Genomic DNA, 6,000 nt, shown 5'->3' with positions numbered 1-6,000 from the left:
GACAGAGAGGGTAGTAAGGGGACAGAGAAAGAGAGAGGTGACAGAGAGAGAGAGAAAGGGTGTACAGAGATGGGGGGGACACAGAGAGAGGGGATGGGGGGGGGGAACAACACAGGGGGACGACATGGTGGGGAATGACAGAGAGGGAACAATAAAGTGAAGGGGATGACATGGGTCGGGGAACAACACAGAGGGGGGAACCCTGGAGGAACACTGAGAGGGGGGCAGAGAGGGAGGGGGAGAGACAGACAGCTGGAATATTCCACATTGCTCCAAGTATGCAGGCAGACATTGACTACTTGTACAAGTAAAAAAATGCCAGGTATCTCACTAAATCAGTGTCCAACATAGTGATGAGAAAGTAAGTCAATAAATGAGTCTTCTCATTTAAAGCTTCTTCACAAAAATGTACCTTTGTTGTTGTTTTGAATAATTGAAAGATACATTTTAATGCCTTTACGAAATTGTCTCGCTCCCCCGCCCCAACTTTTAAGATAAAAATTGTAATGTGCCCCGCCCCCCCCCGAAAAGGTTGGAAACCCCTGGTTCAGCGTTTTAATGAACAAATCACACTTCACCGAGACACGCTTTCATTTTCAGTTGTGGAGTGGCCAGAAAGCGGCAGTGTGTTTCCAAGGAGTGTGACTTGATGTGTTTAGTCTGAGATGCCGAGAGAGAGAGAGAGCTTTGTGTTCTCCTTGAGGACGCCTGTTGTTCTTTGTGTGTAAGGCGGGTTGTTCAGTGCTAGAGAGTGTGGATGTGAGCGGAGCCTCCGATCAGGGCTTTTTCCATAAATGGGTTTGTTTGTGAAAGTTGCTGGAAGCCCAGAGGCATTTTAACGCGAGGCACATCGGAAAAACGTCTCACCATAAAAGGGGAGCGAGTGGAGAGGGAGTGGGAGAGGCAGCGGAGGGAGCGGTGAGCTCGATTTGTCAGCACATCACCAAAGGAACAGTCTTGGAATTCAACCCCCAGAGCCGCATCCCCCTGGACAACAAGGCAAGAAGTTCCACTTGCAGAAAAGCCCAGAGCAGGAGGTCAGTCCAACTCAAAACCTCTCCATTTGGGAAAGTATTTTCCTGGCAGGCTGCTGCCTGGGATAATTCAGAGCAGTTTCTCACTGCGATCTGGAGATGGAAGACGTTTTGTTCCTTTGCCTCCTTGCTTTAGCCATGTTGCTGTTTCTAACACCTTGGAGGAGGAGGATCAGTCTCTCCACATCTTCACTGAAATCTCCCAGCTCACCTGGCCAACTTCCCAACTTTATTCTTCTTTCTCCCGGGAGTTCAGCAGCTTGTGGTCGAGGTCCACCTGTGTTTAAAAAGTTCGTGGTTTCCTTTTTGTCTTAACACTGGCTTTATTTTTTTTGCTGAGAATTTCTTACGCCTCATACTTTGATTTGGCGAAGGGCTTCCAGTGATAGCGGCTCTCACACTTCACCCTCAATTTCTTTCGCCTGGGGGTTTTTTTTGGTCGAGTTTGTTGCAGGTTTTGAAAGCGATTTTTCCAAATCCAGTTTTGCTAATGATTTTCAGGCTTTAATTTTGCAGGTTTGAAACGGATTTTTAAGCCGCAGCAGATTTGACGGAGGGTTTTTTTTCCCCAGTTTGTTTTGGGTTGCATGCTGATTTATTTCTGGCACATTTGATGCTTACGTTACAGCTTTGTTGGTGATTTTTTTTTTTTGCCTGCCTGAATGTTACTGCGGATTTGTTTAGCTTGTAAGTTTGGAGCTGATTTTTTTTTTCAGTTTGTTGCAATTTTCTGAACTAGGTTTGGATGAAGATGGGCCTTAAGCCTGTTTAAATCCCAGCTTAAATCTTGCTGCTGCAGCATCTATTTCTTACGTCTGGCCTGGCCTCAGTGTCAGTGCCCTAGGTTTAATCTTTCTTCTTGGTAGACTAGGCAATGAATTCCAGTCATCAATCACTTTTGATAAAGAAATATTCCCTGGCATTTGCCAGCCGTGGCTCAGTGGTAGTGCTCTTGCCAGAAGCTTGTGGGGGTCAGTGTCCACTCCAGAGGCTTCAGCACAAGATAAGACTTTAAACCAAGTCCCTGTCTGCCCTCTCGGGGTGGATGCAAAATAACCCTCAGCATTTTTTGAAGAGCAGGGGAGTTATCCCTGATGTCCTGGCCCAATATTTATTCCTCAACTAACACCACTAAAATAGTCGAGCTTCAAAAATAAAAGCACTTTGGGACATCAGGAGGTGAAAGGCGCAACATAAATGCCAAGTTCTGTCTCCTTTCTTTCTGCCATGCCCTTTCCAACCCTCACCCTGTGCTCTGTACTGTCCTGGGTTTACTCTATCCCATTCAGTATTGTATATATTTCTGTGTGTGCTTCAAAACACCTTTAGCTTATCCAGCTCCTGAGTTTATCTTCTGGTGATCCTCAATGTCATCACTGTCCTCAGCACTGCCCTTTATGCCTCAATGACCAGCTCCACATGTGGCCTGACAAGGATATTGCATAGCTTCAGCATTACTGCTGGGAGTTTGAACACACATTTAGCAAAAGAAAATAAGAATGTGCATTTATACATCTATAACACGTTATTATTTATTCTTGGGATGCAGGCAATGCTGGCAAGGTCAGCATTTATTGCTCATTTCTGGTTTTTGCCAGAAAGTGGTGGTAAGCCTTCTTCTTAAATTACAGTCAGTGTGGTGAAGGTGCTCCCATGGTGCTATTGGGTAGGGAGTTCCAAGAATTTGACTCAGTGACGATGAAGCTATTCAGAATCTCATGACGTCTAAAAGTGCTGTATAGCCAGTGTCATGCAGGCCCTCACCTGCCAAGAATGAGGCACACATTATTTCACCACATGAACATTAAAACTTAAAATTGGTGCTGGGAAGAAAAGAGGGCCTGCCTCAAGGAATTGCCAGGCCCCTCACCGGAAAGACTTTTTTTGCATACTAGCAGACAGTGTTGGAACAAAGGAACCAGTCCCTACTTCTCCAATACACAGAAGACCTGGTTTGACCAGTTTAGTCACATGACTAACTGGCTGTTTCAACTTGCCACAGAGTGTTTGAAAGGCAGAAAGCTCTTTGCTCCTGGACTGAAAAGATCCCTCTCCTGTCTGCTTCCATCTCTTTCTCACAGAACTGAAGAGCCATTGAAGACACATGAACCCCAAGACAGAAAAGTCTCCTACAGTGAACAAGGTTTAAGAAGAATACTGGGCCCCAACCAAAAGCAAGACTACCTACAATCAAGGACTACAGCGAGCTCAAACACAGTAAAAACCCCTCTTCAGAGATTGCCTCAAACTTTATTTTTCTTCTGCTCTTTTCTGTCTCCATTTGCGTATCGTGTATGCATGCTAGAGTGGGACGTAGTGTGTATCCATAGGCGTTAACTGAATTAGAGTTTAAGTTTAAATTTCACTTTTCTTCTTTAAACCTGAGCGTGCTCATTTCTTTGCCTTATAATTGGAAAGTGGTGAGCAAGAATTCACCAAGGGGAAGCTCAAAACACTGTTTAAAAATGAAACCCTGTTACGATAAGACCCCTTTCTCACCTGGTTGTAACACCAGTTAAGTACTTTTGAAGTGTAGTCACTGTTGTGATGTAGGAAATTGCAGCATTCAATTTCTGTACAGCAGAGTCCCACAAATAGAGATAAATAATCAGATAGTCTGTTTTCTTAGCGATGTTGGTTGAGTGATAAATATTGGCAAGGACACTGGGGAGAATCCTCTGCTCTTTTTTGAGATAGTGCTGTGGAATCTTTTGTGGAATCTACTCCCCAAGTAGCATCAGCCTAGATTAGGCAGTCAAGTCTCTGCAGTGAGCCTTGAACCCACAACCTTCTGACTCAGAAATAAGTGTGCAACCCACCGAGCCACAGCTGACACCTAAGAGTAAAGAGATCTGCATTGTCTGGGAAACAAATCCTGACCTCCAGTGAGGCAAGCAAGAATTCTATTACTGAACCACCCATATGGTCGTAAATTTAACCCACCACCCTAATAGGCATATGAACATACATACATATGAACTAGGAGCAGGAGTAGGCTAATCGGCCCTCCAGCCTGTTCCACCATTCTATAAGATCTTGGCTGATCTGTTTGTGGACACAACTCCACTTTCCTGCCTACCCTGATAACCTTTGACTCCCTTGTTTGTCAAGAATCTGTCTACCTCTACCTTAAAAACATTCAATGACCCTGCTTCCACCACTCTTCGGGGAAGAGAGCTCCACAGACTCATGACCCTCAGAACAAACTTCCCCTCATCTGTCTGAAATGGGAGATCCCTTATTTTTAAACTCTGCCCGCTAATTTTAGTCTCTCCCACAAGAGGAAACATCCTTTCAACATCCAAACTTTCAAATCCCCTCAGGATCTTATACTTCAATAAGATCACCTCTCATCCTTCTAAACTCCAATAAATACAGACCCAACCTGTTCAACCTTTCCTCATAAGATAACCCTCTCATCCCAGGAATCAGTTGAGTGAAACGTCCTGGAACTGCTTCCAATGGAACTGTATCCTTTAAGTAAGGAGACCAAAACTGTACACAATACTCTAGATGTGGTCTCACCAATGCCCTGTACAACTGTAGCAAAACATCTCTACTTTTATATTCCTTTTGCCTTGCAATAGACCAAAACATTGCATGTGTCTTCTTAATCACTTGCTGAATACTAACTGTGTTTCATGTACTAGGACACTCAGATCCCTCTGCATCTCAGTTCTGCAATCTCGCTCTCTGTTTAAATATGTTGCCTTTCTATTCTGGTCAAAGTGGACAAGTTCACACTTTCCCATATTATACTTCTGCCAAATCTTTGCCACTCACTTAACCTACCTATATCCCTTTGCAGACTCCTTATATCCACTTCACAACTTACTCTCCGACCCATCTTTGTGTCATCAGCAAATTTAGCTACCGTACATTCTGTCCCTTCAACCAAGTCATTGATATAGATTGTAAACAGTTGAGGCCCGAGCACTGATCCCTGTGGCAGTCCACTAGTTACAGCTTGCAAACCTGAAAACGATCCATACTCTGTTTCTTGTTAGCTAACCAATCCTCTATCCATGCTAATATGTTACCTTCTATACCATGGGCTGTTTTGTTTAGTAACCTTTGATGTGGGACCTTGTCAAATGCCTTACTACTGTGCTTCCAAATTCCTTACTGTCTAGCCTTTGTCTCTCCATTCACCATGACATTTCTGCAGCAACTAATCAGGTCAATCACACCTTAATCTCCACCCTTGATGTACTTGTCCCCATTAAAATATTTACTCTTGCTCATCCTGGTCATTCCACCTGGTATGGCTGTGATCGCCACTCCCTTAAGTCTAAAGGACAGAAACTTGAACGTTTATGGCAGACAACCAGTTTAACCACTTAGCAGTAGATCTGGATGGACACCATAAAGCTGATTGGAACTTGCTTTCTGTCAAAATTGCTCACAATTCCAGGATCATCCTGGAATGCAAAGATAACCTCTGGCTTCTTTTCACTACAAAATGGCCTCCTTAAACCTCTTTCCCAGGTCCCGTCCACCCTCACCACCAACAACAAAAGCGAAGAGCTCATGGAGTTGTTTGTCACTAAGATTGAGACATCCAATCAGCTGCTTCTGTCTCTTCCCTCTTTTCCAGTGGCCCACCTGGCCAAACTTCTTTTAAGGTTCCCTCTTGGCCCCAGTCCTGAACTCATCTTTCTCTCGTTTCTCTTCGATCTCCCCTCATGTCCTCTGAGCTCATCTTGTCCATGAGACCCACCTCCTGCTCCCTCAGCCTTTTCCCCCACTAAACTGCTGAGCACGCAACTTCCCTTTCTGGTCCTCATGTTTGATATTGTTAACAGTTCCGTCTCGTCAGATACTTTCCCTCTCTCCTCTAAGTCCGTCATCATTGCCCCTCTCCTCAAAGAAAACCCCCTTGATTCCTCCATCCTTGCAAACTACCACCCCATCTCCAACGTCCCTTTCCTCTCCAAAGTCCTTGAATGTTTTTTGCCTCCCAGAT

The 6,000-nt window shown here is 44.5% G+C and overlaps 1 protein-coding gene across 2 annotated transcripts in view; it reads left to right on the top strand.

The window, feature by feature from the left end:
* Positions 1-618: 618 nt before the first annotated feature.
* boka (BCL2 family apoptosis regulator BOK a) overlaps positions 619-6,000 on the top strand; it is a 43,984-nt gene continuing 38,602 nt past the window's right edge. The window contains exons 1-2 of one of the 2 annotated variants that reach the window (XM_068041771.1): positions 619-1,037; positions 3,116-3,251. The gene's annotated coding sequence lies outside the window, so the exon portion shown is untranslated. The remainder of the gene's footprint in view (positions 1,038-3,115; positions 3,252-6,000) is intronic. The other variant, XM_068041770.1, reaches the window with a different exon arrangement.

The sequence above is a fragment of the Heterodontus francisci genome, chromosome 11 (genome assembly GCF_036365525.1).
Source record: "Heterodontus francisci isolate sHetFra1 chromosome 11, sHetFra1.hap1, whole genome shotgun sequence".
In the NCBI taxonomy this organism is placed as follows: Eukaryota; Metazoa; Chordata; class Chondrichthyes; order Heterodontiformes; family Heterodontidae; genus Heterodontus; species Heterodontus francisci.
Note: the sequence above shows the minus strand (reverse complement) of the source record. Positions and strands in the feature narration are given on the sequence as shown.